This window comes from Anabrus simplex, chromosome 8, assembly GCF_040414725.1.
Source record: "Anabrus simplex isolate iqAnaSimp1 chromosome 8, ASM4041472v1, whole genome shotgun sequence".
Taxonomy (NCBI): domain Eukaryota; kingdom Metazoa; phylum Arthropoda; class Insecta; order Orthoptera; family Tettigoniidae; genus Anabrus; species Anabrus simplex.
Genome location: NC_090272.1, coordinates 1941177 through 1956739, shown reverse-complemented (window position 1 = coordinate 1956739; position 15563 = coordinate 1941177).

Here is a 15563-nt window from a genome sequence, read left to right as displayed (position 1 = left end):
GTCAAAAAATAATTTTTCAAATTATCCGCTACCACATTTCAACTAAAGAGTCCAGCACTGAGGTTTGCGATGCAAGATGGTGGGTGACGGCTTGTCAAATAGTTTTTTTCAAATAGTCCGCCTCAAAGGTAAGTAGCTAAAGAGGGCAGCACAAAGGTTAGCAATGCAAGATGGTGGATGACAGCTGTGACGTAAAAATTACCCGCAAGATAGCAGCACGATGCTCTTTTCATTAAAGATGACAGCTTGTCAAATAGAATTTTTCAAATTAACCGCCTCAAAGGTAAGTAGCTAAAGAGGGCAGCACTGTTTTCTCTGGATTAAAGCTGGCTGCTTGTCAAAAAAGAATTTTTCAAATTCTCCGCCACCACAAAGAGGGCAGCACGGTGCTCTCTTGATTAAAGACGGTGGATGACAGCTGAAGAGCACATAGAATTTGTTTCCAAACAAGAGTACGTAGAAATTGCCGCCACCACATTTCAACTAAAGAGTGCAGCAGGGTGCTATCTAGATTAAAGAAGGCGTATGACAGCTGACGAAATTACCCGCATGATAGCAGCACGGTGCTCTGTTGATTAAAGACGGCGGATGACAGCTGTCAAAAAAGCACATGGCTTTGTTTCCAAACAAGAGCACGTGGAATTTGCCACCACCATATTTCAAACTAAAGAGGGCAGCACTATGCTCTGTTGATTAAAGATGGCGCATGGTAGCTGTCAAAGAAGCACGTGAGTTTCTTTCCAAAAAAAAGCACGCGGAATTTTTCAATTTTCCGCCACCACATTTCAAAGGTATCTAGCTAAAGATGGCAGCACGGTGCTCTCTTGATTAAAGATGGCGGATGATAGCTAACAGAACTTTTCAAATTGCCCGCTACTACGTGCTTAAGGTAGTAGCCGTAAAGAGGGCAGCACGATGTTGTGTGGATTAAAGATGGCGGATGACAGCTGACGAAATTGTCCGCATGATAGCAGCACGGTGCTCTGTTGATTAAAGATGGCGGATGACAGCTGTCAAAAAAGCACATGGCTTTGTTTCCAAACAAGAGCACGTGGAATTTGCCGCCACCACATTTCATAGGTATCTAGCTAAAGAGGGCAGCACTGTGCTCAGTTGATTAAAGATGGCGGATGACGGCTGTCAAAAAAGCGCGTGAGTTTGTTTCCAAACAAGAGCATGTAGAATTTTTCAAATTGCCGCCACCACATAGAGGGCAGCATGGTGCACTCTTGATTAAAGATGGCTGCTGTCATGTGGAATTGCCTGCCAGCACATTTCAAAGGTATCTAGCTAAAGAGGGCAGCACGGTGCTCTCTAGATTAAAGATGGCTGCTGTCAAAAAGCATTTTTCAAATTATCCGCCACCACATTTCAGAGGTAAGTAGCCGAAGAGGGCAGCACTGTGCTCTATAGATTAAAGATGGCGGATGACAGCTGTCAAAAAAGCACGTGGATTTGTTTACCGATTCAAATCTCACGCTAGTGAGGTTAAGTTGGTAGCACTAAGGTTTAGGCCCGTTAAGATGGCAGCACTGCGGATGACAGGTGACGAATTTGCAGCTACTGCGATAAAGAGGGCAGCACAGTGCTCTGTGGTTTAAAGATGGCGGATGACAGCTGTTAAAAAAGCACGTGGATTTGTTTACCTCGCGCTAGTGAGGTTAAGTTGGTACTACTGAAGTTTAGGCCCTTCAAGATGGTAGTACTGGGGTTAGCGATGCGTTGCTGTCCGTCAAAAGCACGTGGCTGTCAAAAAACACGTGGATTTGTTTACAAATTCAAATCTCGCGCTTGTTAGGTTAAGTTGGTAGCACTGAGGTTTAGGCCCGTCAAGATGGCAGTACTGAGGTGAACGATGCGTTGTTGTCGATGGTAGCTGTCAAAAAGCACGTGGCTTTGTTTACAAATTCAAATTTCCCGTGGGTGGTGGAGGAGACCTCTGGGAGGCCTCTGGCTGTGGTGGTGGTGGAGGAGGCCACTGGGAGGCCTCTGGCTGTGGTGGTGGTGGAGGTGGCCTCTGGGAGCCTGCGGTGACGGTGGCGCCCGAATCCCTGTATTATACTACTACCGTCTTATCGCTTTTACCTTGCGCAAGCACCCGTAGGGCGTCTCATAAGAGCAGCAGCCATCTTGTGCAAGCTCTCTTAAGCTGTCTCATAAGAAGCTATGTATAGCCGGCATCTTGTAGAATTAGATAGCTGCCAATGCCAAAGGGCCAAAGTAGGAATCGAACCGTCGATCTCATCTTTAGACTATGTATTTCTTATGCTATCATGTTCCTGATACTGCAAACGTAGGTATGAGGTTGAAAAATTTTGTCCGTTTTGCTCTACGATGAACCATTTTCGAGATATATAACATTTTTCATTTAAGCCCCGAATTTAATGAATCGAACCTGCACGGCACGTTATACTCTCTACCATAGCTAGACCTGATCATGTTACGAAGACTTGCTTCATTACAAGCAAAAACAGAGCGAATGCCAAAGGGCCTAAGTAGGAACCGAACCGTTGATCTCATCATTAGATTATGTTTTTCTTATGCTATCATGTTCCTCATACTGTGAACCGAGGCATTAGGCAGAAAAATTTTGTCCATTTTGCTCTACGATGCACCGTTTTCGAGATATTTAACATTTTGCATTTAAGCCCAAAATTTATTGAATCGAACTAGCATGACGCGGTAGCCTCTAAGCTAGCTTTCTTCATAAGAGCCGCAGCCATCTTGCGCAAGCACCCTTAAGGTGTCTCATATGGAGTAGTGTATACTCGCCATCTTGCGTCCGCCATCTTGCGCAAGCAACCTTAGGGCGTCTCTAGCCATCTTGTACAAGGACCCTTAAGCCGCCTCATAAGAGCAACCGCCATCTTGCGCAAGCACCCCTAAGGCGCATCAAAAGGAGCCTTGTATAACAGTCATCTTGCGCAAGCATCCCAAGGGCGTCTCATAAGAACTTATGTATAGCGGCCATCTTGTGTAAGAACCTTTAAGGAGTCATGTATATCCACCATCTTGTGCAATTAGCGTCGAGAGATGGCTGCTGTAGAATTTTTCCTTTTAAATTATCCGCCACCATATTTCAAACGTATGTACCTAAAGAGTGTAGCACTGAGGTTTGCGATGTAAGATGGCGGATGACAGCTGACAAAAAGCGCGTGAGTTTGTTTACTAAACAAGAGGACGTGGAATTTTTCAATTTGGCGCCACCACATTTCAAAGTTATCTAGCTAAAGATAGCAGCACGGCGCTCTATTGATTAAAGATGGCGGCTGACAGCTAACAGAACTTTTCAAATTGCCCGCTGCTGCATGTCATAAAGAGGGCAGCACCGTGCTCTGTGGATTAAAGATGGCGGATGACAGCTGACGAAATTGCCCGCATGATAGCAACACAGTGCTCTATTGATTAAAGATGGCGGATGACAGCTGTAAAAAAAGCATGTGGCTTTGTTTCCAAACAAGAGCACATAGAATTCGCCGCCACCACATTTCAAAGGTATCTAGCTAAGCAGTGCAGCACTGAGGTTTGTGATGCAAGATGGCGGAAGACAGCTTTCAGAAAAAAAGCACGTGAATTTGTGAAGCACGTGGAGTTTGCCACCGCCACAAAAGGGCAGCATTGTGCTCTCTTGATTAAAGATGGCTGCTGTAACGTGGAATTGCCTGCCACCACATTTCAAAGGTATCTAGCTAAAGAGGGCAGCACGGTGCTCTCTGGATTAAAGATGGCTGCTGTCAAAAAGCATTTTTCAAATTATCCACCACCACATTTCAGCTAAAGAGGGCAGCACTGTGCTCTATGGATTAAAGATGGCGGATGACAGCTGTCAGAAAAGCACGTGGATTTGTTTACCTATTCAAATCTCGCGCTAGTGTGGTGAAGTTGGTAGCACTAAGGTTAGACACGTCAAGATGGCAGTACTGAGGTTAGCGATACGTTGTTGTCTGTCAGAAAGCACGTGGCTGTCAAAAAAAGCACGTGGATTTGTTTACCGATTCAAATCTCGCGCTAGTGAGGTTATGTTGGTACCACTAAGGTTCAGGTCCGTCAAGGTGGCTGCACTGAGGTTTGCGATGCGTTGTTGTCTGTCAAAAAGCACGTGGGTGTCAAAAAGCACGTGGATTTGTTTACCTATTCAAATCTCGCCCTAGGTAGTTTGAGAAGGTACTACTGAGGTTTAGGCCCGTCAAGATGGCAGCAGTGAGGTTAGCGATGCGTTGTTGTCTGTCAAAAAGCACGTGGCTGTCAAACAACGCGTGGATTTGTTTACCGATTCAAATCTCGCGCTAGTAAGGTTAAGTTGGTACCACTGAAGTTTAGGCCCGTCCAGATGGCAGCAGTGAGGTTAGCGATGCGTTGTTGTCGATGACAGCTGTCAAAAAGCACGTGGTTTTCTTTACAAATTCAAATCTCGCGCCAAAATTCACATTTCCCGCCAAGATTCAAATTTTTCGCAGGAGGCGGAGGCCTCTCTCGAGAGCCGGAGGAGGAGGTGGCCGCCGGATCCCTGTATTATACTACTGTCGGTTTATTCACTTGTTTAATCTTAATTTAGAATAATGCAGATCATATATTGGATCCGAAATATTATGTTCGGTCTGCGCCCTGATCTCCTGAAAAATTTCATAGTGAATACTCTTCCCTTCTCCGTAATGGGTGATACGAAGTTTCAATTCTAATTAGGAAGAGGGATTTCAGTAATTATGTTCCTTCTGGCTGAATTCACCCCTTTGCCCCTCAAACAGTCTTAATTCGTTGAGGAAACCTTAATCAGAAAATTAAAACCATTCTTAGTTAAATTAAATATTTATTACTACTTCTTAAACGGCGCTCTAGCATACGTGTTTGACGACGCGACGATGAAATAGCAGAGGACTGGGAATAGAAAGGTAGCACGCGGAAAATGGAGAAACACGGAGAGCATCTTCATGGCTGCCGGAGAGTTTCAGATACAAGCTTACAACTACACAACCCACAGGCTCATGTGCTGCTAGAAGTACAATATTCAGAATGACAATTTCCTGCTCAATTCTGCCTCTCTTTATGTGTAGTCCGAGTTCCAGATGTTCCAGGCAGTCTGCATGATGAGAGGGATAATGGGAAACGTCCGACACTTGGAAGAGAGAAGTTATCGGCAAAACAGCCACGACTCCCCAGGAACATAACAGTTGACCAAGGAGGGTGGTGCACCCAGCAGATTTGCTTCACAGAGGTCTAACTATTGCTTACTTCTGTGAACACGAACCGAAAAACTGAAAATGTTTAGCTACTCTTCAACTGCACATGTTGCCGTACTGAAATGTATTTGTTTTATGTCCCGCTAACTACTTTCCTATGATTTTTGGAGACGCCGAGGTACGGGAATTTTGTCCTGTATGAGTTCTTTTACGTACCCGTAAATCCACGGACACGAGGCTGTCGTATTTGAGCACCTTCAAATACCACCGGACTGAGCTACTCAGCCTGTCATATAAATAAATAAAATAATAAATAAATAAATAAATAAATAAGTACATAAATAAATAAATAAATAAATAAATAAATAAATAAATAAATAAATAAATAAATAAATATTTTAATTAATTAATGAATTAATTACCAAGAGTACTTACCATTATCAATATCCACTCCCTCTGCAACTTTCGACCATAGTTTGCGTCGTATATCTCGAGAATAATAACGTTTATCCTTCATATTCCATAGTGGTGTTCTTCCACAAACCACACTTATCAACTTTTCACTATCTACATCCATGAGAAATGCTCATTGTTACTGCAGTAATTGTACCGGGCGGTACACCTCTACGCCGCAAGTTTAAATATTGCGCCAATAAGTACTCATCTACAGGAGAAACTCTGAACTTTACAAACTGGATCAACTCATTAGTTTCTCAGAAGATGTCACTGCAGTAAATTTTGTGATTACGAAGTTGTCATTACTGTGTGGAATTCAACTTGTTTTGTTTTCCATTGATCAAGAAGTGTGGACATTCTCTTATAGATGTCTCTACTAAAAACTATGATTATGCACCCTGGTGCGAAGTTAAGGAACCTTTTGGAGAAATTTTGTATTCATAAGTTTTCTCCTTACTAAATTTCGTTCTTTCCTTTGTGGGTTGGCAATATTAATCTTTTCTTTCCGCCTGTTTTGAATTGAGCCAATCCAGAAATTCTGTAATTAATTTTGGACCATTCATGTATTTCTTCTTCGACTTTGAGTGTATTTTCAAGACGGACCAATAAGGAAAGAGGGTGTGGCTTGATTATTCATGAAAGGTCTCGAATCTTCCACGAGGGTATAAAACTGCTGATTTTCTTGTCCCTGGGCCACTCGAACAACATCTAGCCTAGTGTATGGAAGTGTAGCAGGAGGCGGGAAGCGCCTCTTTCATACGGCAGCAGTTCTTCTACAAGGTAATGGCCACTTAACATCTTTATTTCTTGCTAGGTCAGCAGTTTAATCCGCGGGGAATGTCCGAAACCCTTGCTATGTAATAAACGTGTAATCTCCCATCGTTTTTGTAAAACTTCAAATATATTTAACTGTAATTCGGAGATAGAGAGTGCTTTACCCTCTCGAGCTCCCCTTCATACTAGTTTGAGGTGACTACGTTTTGTAACTGGTTTTCTTCCTTTCTGTAATGTCATAAATTTTTCTTATACGAGTCACCTCCATAGCTTGGGAATAGCCCCTGTTTCATCGGCCTAGTGCCTCTTAGGTTTTAAAAAGCTTCATGTAGGAGTGCAAGCAACGCCTCCATTCATCTTGGTATTTTGGGCCATTTACTTATATTCCGTTCTTTTTCCACTGAGGCCCAGTAGGTTGGGTACGAGATATCCCCGTTTCATTTGATGTAAGCTGTGCCTTGATGGCAATTTAGTGTAAAAGTCTGGTATTGCCTTTAATAGGCTGGAAAAATTGAGAGCGGGTCAGCTCTTTCTAGTATTTGGATATGTGCCTCTATGAGGCCTGACATTGCGAGGTGGGAACAAGTGCTCCATGTTATTAGGGGTTTTCTGCCCTTTGGTAAATATGTGGTTGTGAGCGGAGAGCTCAGAAATTGTATAAAGTGGGGCTTGTAGCCCAGTTTGTTAAATTATCTCTATATCTTGGTTTTTACTGGTCTTGTACCTGATTTGTTAACTTGTTGTTATTTGTTAAACTCTGAAATTCTATGTGAAACTTGTTAAGTTTGGCTATTTTCGAAAATATAACCTTTAATGCAATTTTAATCAGTACCTCAGCTTCTAGCCCGCACCTTCTTTCACCTCTGCATTCCACGGGCAACCCCGTAACAGTAATAATAAAAATGATGTTGCATATGACGACGACAAACAACCAAATGCTTGCAGGAACCGTGGAGTACAGGCGACTACAAGCGACAAATCCCATTTGAGGACGATCTGTCGCTTGCAGTGGACGAGCAGTCTTATGGCGACGATGGAATCGGAAAGGGCTACCAGTAGGAAGGACGTGGCCGTGGCCTTAATTAAGGTATAGCCCCAGCATTTACCAGGTGTGAAAATGGGAGAACACGGAAAACCAACTTCAGGGTTGGTGACAGTGGGGTTCGAACCCACTAACTTCCGGGTGCAAGCTCACAGCAGCGTGCCCCTAACTGCACGGCCATGTCGCCTGGTAATCACAAGAGACCAAGGTAATCAATTTTAGTCATATCAGCTTAAATCACATACAAATTTAATTGGTCTTCAGCGCTCAAAATTGACAGGAAACATGTGAGATGACAGAAAGATTGCATCGTCATCCTAAGGCTGATTAAAGTGTGAGGGTGGAGAACGGATTTTATACAATGTTTGGGACTCAGGACAGCATGTAAGCAGGAACTGACTTGCTCAGCTGCTGAAGTGCTTTATGGGAAAACATTAAAGATACCTGGACATTACGTTTTAGAAGACTTGAGTTCGTCAGCTTCTGGATTATTTTAAAAGAAATTGAGAAGACAAGTGGGAAAGTTAACACAACTCCAACTCCTCATCGTGAGATGTACAGGGCATTTTCATCGCGCTCGTGTTTTCCTGCACAATGCAGGTTATTCAGGATATCAGTGGCAAACTACAGTGAATATTTCCCTCCATATAGAGACTGAAGTTCTGCAGCGAGCTGTAAAGACAGCACCACTGGTAACCTATGTAGAAAATAGCCAGAGGTTTATAGGGTGCAGATCTTTAATATATGTAAAAAGGTCTACTTGGGGATAGTGTGGGTGGGCAGGAATTTTGAGAGTTCGTTCCACGACTCACTCAGCCTCCAGGTGCTAACGCATGCGACATTTCGATATGAAGAATCCACAGCCTGTTTCCAGTCATTCGACCGGGTCAGAAATTGAATGAATGAAGTCCCCATCTAGCGGCGAGGATAGAAAGCGTGCCGGCTGCCGAAGCCTGTCGCACTCCTCTGGGGCAATGATGATAAATGACTGCCGGATGAAATGTAATGTTAATGGAGAGTGTTGCTGAAATGAAAGATGACAGGGAAAACCGGAGAAAAGCTGTCCTACCGCCGCTTTGTCCTGGATTTGAACCACGGTATCCAGCGGTGAGTGGCTGGCGCGCTGCCGCCTGAACCATGGAGGCCTGCGCATATGGACATCACAATTCAAATGTTTGATACTGCTGCTTCTCGGCGGTTGGCTAGTCAGTGCTACGGTTTGGACTAACAGATGGCACAATCAGCGAATCTCTATTTACAGCGTTCAGTGTGAAAAGGGGGAACACTAAGTGCTGTCCGGAAACCGCAGTGCGAGCGATAATATAAGTTTTCTTTCCTTCCTAATCTGTTTACCCTCCAGGGTTGGTTTTTCCCTTGGACTCAGGGAGGGATCTCACGTCTACCGCCACAGGGGCAGTGTCGTGGATGTGAGACATCGGGTCGGGGGATACAACTGGGGAGAATAACCAGTACCTCGCCCAGGCGGCCTCATCTGCTATAATGTACAGAGGCCTTGCGGGTGGATGAGAAGATTGGAAGGGATAGACAAGGAAGAGGGAAGGAAGCGGCCGTGACCTTAAGTTAGGTACCATCCCGGCATTCGCCTGGAAGAGAAGTGGGAAACCACGGAAAACCACTTCCGGGATGGCTGAGGTGGGAATCGGACCCACCTTTACTCAGTTGACCTCCCTAGGCTGAGTGGACCCCGTTTCAGCCCTCGTAACACTTGAGAGCCGGGAATCAAACCCGAGCATCAGGGGGGGGGGGGCAGCTAATCACACTAACCACTACACCCAGAGGTGGACTTATATATTTTAATAATTCATGTTTCCTGGATGTTTTTGCTCTTATCAGTTCGCTGTTTGGATGAAAAGTACGTTATCTGTGTGGCAAAGGGGTTTAAAATAGCATTGCTCCATCCGTACAAAGAAAGATTATCAGATCCTGATGAAATTTTTCAGACTCTCAAAGTGTTGTTAGATGAAGAGAAGGAAGAATAAACATTGGAAGATCATCCTGACACTGACTGCGAACCTGAAGCAGTCAAAAAAGACATCCATAGTAGCTGTTCTGATATTTCAGTAGAAAGCTATGCAGAGGCGAATGAAGACGTGGATGATAGTAATACCAGGTTCCATATAGACAAGGATAATGTTACTGTATGGTGTAGCGAAGTTGTTAATAATACGAATGCTAGAACTCAATCTAGAAACACAGTGAAGACTTTTCCGCCCAAAGAGACAGTCTCAACAAGCTCGTATTGCACTGATCGTTTTGTACTAATGTAATGTTTTACTAAACGATAAACTGGCAGCTATTAGACAATTTCATTCAAAATTCGTTGCAAATTGACAACGGAGCTAAGCAGTTGGGGAGTTCGTGACGATTGGCCAAATATTAATTACAGTCTGTGTCCTTTGTAGTACTGCCTACTACCAAGTTCTAGCAGGCACTCCAGCAATTTGTCAGGCTCTTAGTGAAGTGATCGCTTGGGCCTTGTCACAGTGAAATCCGAAAGTATACCTGGTCCGACGGTTACCCACTAAGTAACACAAAATCACTTCTTTTTTAGTTTGACCGTTCCGTTGTTTTAACAACACCCAAGCCACATCTCCCACCCCTGTAAAACCCTCTCGGGACCACCCTGGTGGGCTGAGTAGCCAAGTACCCGTAACCATGTTCTCAGATTTCCGAAATCCAAACTCCCGCTTCCACCAACATACGCACCAAAGCACCTGATCCATCATTTCTTTACACCAGCCACGATACTCAAACACTCAGCAACGATGTGACCATCGCAAGAACATATGAGCATCAGCAAAGTCAGAAATCTTCTGCAGGAGCTTTGTAAAGGATACATTCTCATTTTCCCGCTTGACTCAGAAGCAAGCTATGATGTAATTCACGAACATCTAAAATTATGGTAATATATGTTATAAAGTTTGTGTAGAGTACGCTCCTGATGCAGACGCAGCCACTCAAACCCAGCCTGACACAAAACACACAGAAACACAGACTACTCCTACACCACTAACATTCACCAAATACTCACAAACCCACACCAATGACGAACGCACAACAACACAGACAGAAAACACACCCATCAGCACAGACACGTCCCTCACACCACCCTCTCCCCTCCACCAGAAACCGAACCTGGAACTGAGACCCCATCAGTCTCACAACCGGGTGTGGAAACACAAACCAGGTACAATCAGACTAGGAGGAGGCGTAAAAAACCTGCTCCTAAGTCCAAGAAAACACCAACACATAACAGCACCACAGAGACTCGAACCCGCACCTCTCCCAGCCCTGCCCTAATCACACAGTGCTTTAATTGCCTAAACTTCAATCATTCAGCAGCTACACGCTCTGAACCTACCCGCTGCAACAGGTGTGGCGGCCCTTACCGTCACCCTGATTGTAAGGTGCCGCGGGACCAGGCGAGGTGTGCAAACTGCCATGGCAGTCATGCTGTCTCATTCCCTGGCTGCCCTTTCATTAAGAACGCAATTAAAGAACACTACAGGCACTCACAACACCTCCACGCACACCCAAAACCTCCCCCACTGTTAAGTCTAAAAATCCCGCCACCTTCGAACCCCGGTCACATCACCCAAAATTATGCAAACCAGCCCATCCAAGACACCTCCACTCTCCTCAACATACTACTTTATAAACTACTGTCGACCCAAAGCCCACCCCTTCCCCCCGCCATGCCTAACAGACAGTTAATTATAGTCTAAATCCTTGCCCATCACGAAACCCACACTACGAAAACATGAAATAGTCTTCACTTCCTAACTAAAAGCACTGGAACAAACGGAAACCGTGGCGGGTGCACCGCAAACCAAACACTGCCTAATTACTACGCTGTTCTTCTAAATTCATATTCCAAACTTAACATCCGCAGATATTTGCTCTTTTATATACTTACTAAAACAGCAAGTTGCGACCTTAACATACGATGCAAATATTCTAAAGCTACATAATGCTAGGCACATCGTATACTAAAAATGTTGTGCTAGTCTTGTCACTGAATGATAAATAATTCCCTGCTCACACTAGTAACCACTAACACACCACAAGCACACCTGCACCACAGTCAGGCAACATTAGCGTGGTGACTTAACACTCACATCTTTTTACACCACTAATACTACCTTTACTGGACAACTAGTTAACTGCTTACAGACCGATATCAGTACGTCACATACAGAACCTAGGGGTTTCTTTCCGTGAACTTGATATTGCAGCCATCAATTCAAAAAAAAAAAAAAAAATCCTTTCAATTTGCGGAGAGGAGAGGGGAATACCTCTATAAATTAGCCAAGAGTCGGATGGAGGAAAACTTGAAGTATGGGCCATCACTATTTAGTTTTCTTATGAAAATTTTCGCTTTCTTCAAAATCACAGGGAAGAGTCAAATCGTCAAATGCCAGTTTCGAATACAAGAAAGAAAAAAATTGTTACCTGTGTGGAAGCCACAAGAAACGATACATGATACATGCCTAAGACACGTGTGCAAGGATCACAGCCAACATCGAGTTACCTGTGAGAAGTGCGACGGTAATACCGATCAAGTGTCTCAGTTCTTGTTTCTTGTATGTATTTGTACTTTCCGATTATTTTATTTCAGGAATGAGAAGTTTCATTGCAGTGTGATATTACTCTAAGTAATTAATTCAATATACTTTCATATCTTTTAAATTATCCAATTTACTCTTCAATAAAAAGTATTAAGACGGAAAAATCAATTCCTGTGGTCGAATTGCCGCTGCGCGAGCGCTTCTGGGACTTTTATGGGCCAGATCGCCTGGAGGTTAAAGCTGTCTTGAGGAGGGACGAGAACATGCCGCGGACCGACGACTTCTCAACTTCCTTCTCCAGGGTTTTCTGATCCCCTCGAGGTTTTCTTCTCTTCATGTTGTTCGTCGGCGTCGACGCGAAGTAGACTTTTTTCACATGGTTCGGGGACTTTGCAGGTTGATGTTGTTTCCTTTTAAACATTCACTTTGAATTTTCTAAAGCACTAGTTTTAGTGCTTGCTTCCTAATGTTGTTTCCAAAGTTACCGACCTTATTGTTGCTAAGGAGTCATTTCTGTATAATTATATATGGTCAATTAGAGAAATACATTACTTTTCGACTCATCAAGCTCAAATTATTCTTAGTACGGTACCGTAAATATTTTTTATTTTTAACGAAATCTTATCAGTGTTACAAACACGAACGTATAAATACTGTTTGGTGCGAAGAATGTGGCCGATATGGAAGCAAGGATTTCGCTTGGCAATGTACTGCCCCCTCCATCGTCAAGCTCGCTCTCTCTCTTGTGTAGCGGTACTTCAGTCGATGAGCAATTCACACACCAAGTCCAGTCCAGCCGCCATGTTTTCGCCAAGTACTCATTCGGCTGATAAATGAAGGAGAGTGATATTATTATTGTTTCAATACAGTAGTTCAATGTTTTAAGATGTTATTCAGTTTGCATATATTGTGTTATATAGGCCTTTCAGTATTTGTTGTGTTCAGAGTCTGACTACCGGACATATGACTTCACCGTGGGATACAAGTCACAAATATTTAAAAGGTTAGACATTCTGTGTTGGTAGCTAGGCCTACAATACCATTTATATTAAAATACATGTGGGATAAAATAGTACAGTCATTGTCTTGAGTAATGTATGTGATGCTGATGACTGTAAAGTTAGCCTACATTTAAATTTAAAAAATGAACATACCATATTCCAGGTTACATGGTTTCAAATATCAGAATATATAACGCAGTATTTTCAAATTATACATAGAAATGTACCTTTTTATGTATGACTTATCGGATGTATACACAGACAGAAAATATTATGATTAATTAACCGATGGGTAGAAAAAAATGTGTTACCTAGTTCCATAAGTTAACGTACTGTACCATTCTACTCGTTGTACTAACATTACAATCCGTACACCAATAAAATTACGTATGATGAAGCTAATGGCGGAAACCTGCTACTTTTTAGTAGTGAAAACAAACTACTGCCATGATCCCGGGGTAGTTGTGAATGACGGTCACGGTTTAATCCCCGCAATGAGCAATTAAATATTGATATCACTATAGTTGGAGGAAATACTAGACTACTTGTTGCTCGGGGACTCGGTTACTGACCACCGCGGTTCTGTGCCCCGCACAACTGTGGGAGCGAACGTTGTGTATGGGGGGATGTGATCACTATAGCATGTGGTGTGTTTTCTGAATATGAAGAGGAAAGTTTTGGGACAAACACAAGCACCCAGTCCCCAAGCCCGAGCTATTAAAGTACACCACTCGGCCAGGAATGGAACCCGGGAATCTCTGAACCGAAGGGCAGTACGCTGACCATTCAGCCACGGAGTCGGAACATTATTGTTATAGTTACGTATGACAAAACTCATCTTGATGCTTCTAACCACGTTCTTTAAGAGGTGAATAGATATAAAAGCAGGAATTCGAGAATATATCAATCAAAATGTTACACTGTGAAAATGAATAAGACAAACGATCGGGACTGACCTTTCCTGTACAGGTTTTAGATAAAACAGATAATTTCGGAGTATTTTGGAAATCTGTGACAAATAATATAATCTTGAAAATCTGTTACTTTTTCCTTACACGGTGAAGATCGGAAATGATATTCTAAACAATTTTCGTTGTGTACAGGTGAAACATGCTAATTTAGCATGGTTTCTAATGTGATTATACCGATGTCTCCATGAGTAGATATCTGGCTGTTCCTATAGTTATTGTATTTCAACCTTCTGTCGACAGAGGGCAGCTCCCTCTGTCGCGAACGTGAAGGATCTTTTCTCGGCGAGACCTTTTTTAATATCTTCTCCTTGAAGTAAATGTGGGGGCTGTTTATGCTGGGGAATGAAGAGATGTGTCACACGCATACAGGAGCGGCGTTTTTGCTTTTCTTATGGTGGTTTTATAAGTTTAAAACTATGCAAAACTGCTGCATCATTTGCATGCTTCGATGAATGATATTGACGGTAATGTAACGTTTTAAATTTATTTGATGTATTATCTTTCCTTTTATTATGGCCGACCGAAGTCCATCTCGGTACTCGAAGCGAGAATGGCATGTGTATGAGTTGTGTAGGTGATTGTGGTGAATCAAAATCTGGTCTCTGATTATTTTAAATGAATTTCTCGATGAAACATTTTGCCATTATTTGGAGGTATGGTCTGTGTGTCGGCCAGGTCTATTCTAGCCGTACGCAGTATGTAGGTGATGGATCTACGCGTGACCGTGGGGTCACAAACGTCCTACTGTCATTTGCCCTAGGTGGGCTATTTATCTACTACTGACGTGAGACCTTATTGATGAAATGTTGAACTGCACTCCGCGAGTTGCCTTGATTTTATTTACTCGCACCAATCTGCCGGAATTATTTGCCTTTGGGGGCAAAAGGATCGCGTGATTGAATGAATGTGTAGATGAATGAGCTGAGTGCCAAGATGACGTATCGGCCTGTTGAATTTATGCCTATTTGTTCCCTATCGCGCTCTTTTCTCCTGGGTGCGAAGTCTTTATTTTGTATGGTGTGCATCCTAGTTGTTTACGACCTGGAGCTCGCCTTGTTGGTTTATTTCTTTCATGGTCGTGTGCAGGTCCATGTTTTCTGTTATTGTTTTGCTTTGCGTTCATTGCTCCATGGAGCATTGTCTTTGCCCCTCGTGGATTATTTCCTTGGTCCGGCAGTTTTCTGATTTAATCACTTTATTATTTTATCTGCTCCTTTTTTGTGTGGGGATCGATATGAGAGGGGTATTGTTATTAAGAAAAAGGTGGATATTGAAAATGACTCCCACGCTTGGAATTGCGTTTCTATTCTTCGCCGAAGGAAAGATTGAATAAAGACTGAGTTAATGATATTCAGCTCGCAGTTTTTAGTAGCGAGGTCAGTGTGGAATAAATGCTATCATCTCAAGAGTAACTGTGCCCTATGCATGTAAGAAAAGATGAGGTCACGAGACCTTGGTATGATTATCTTTTGGGCTGACGCCGAATATGTATGTATTACCTTGTTATTATTACTGGTTATTTCATCTAATTAATCCCTTTGATTTACGTTACA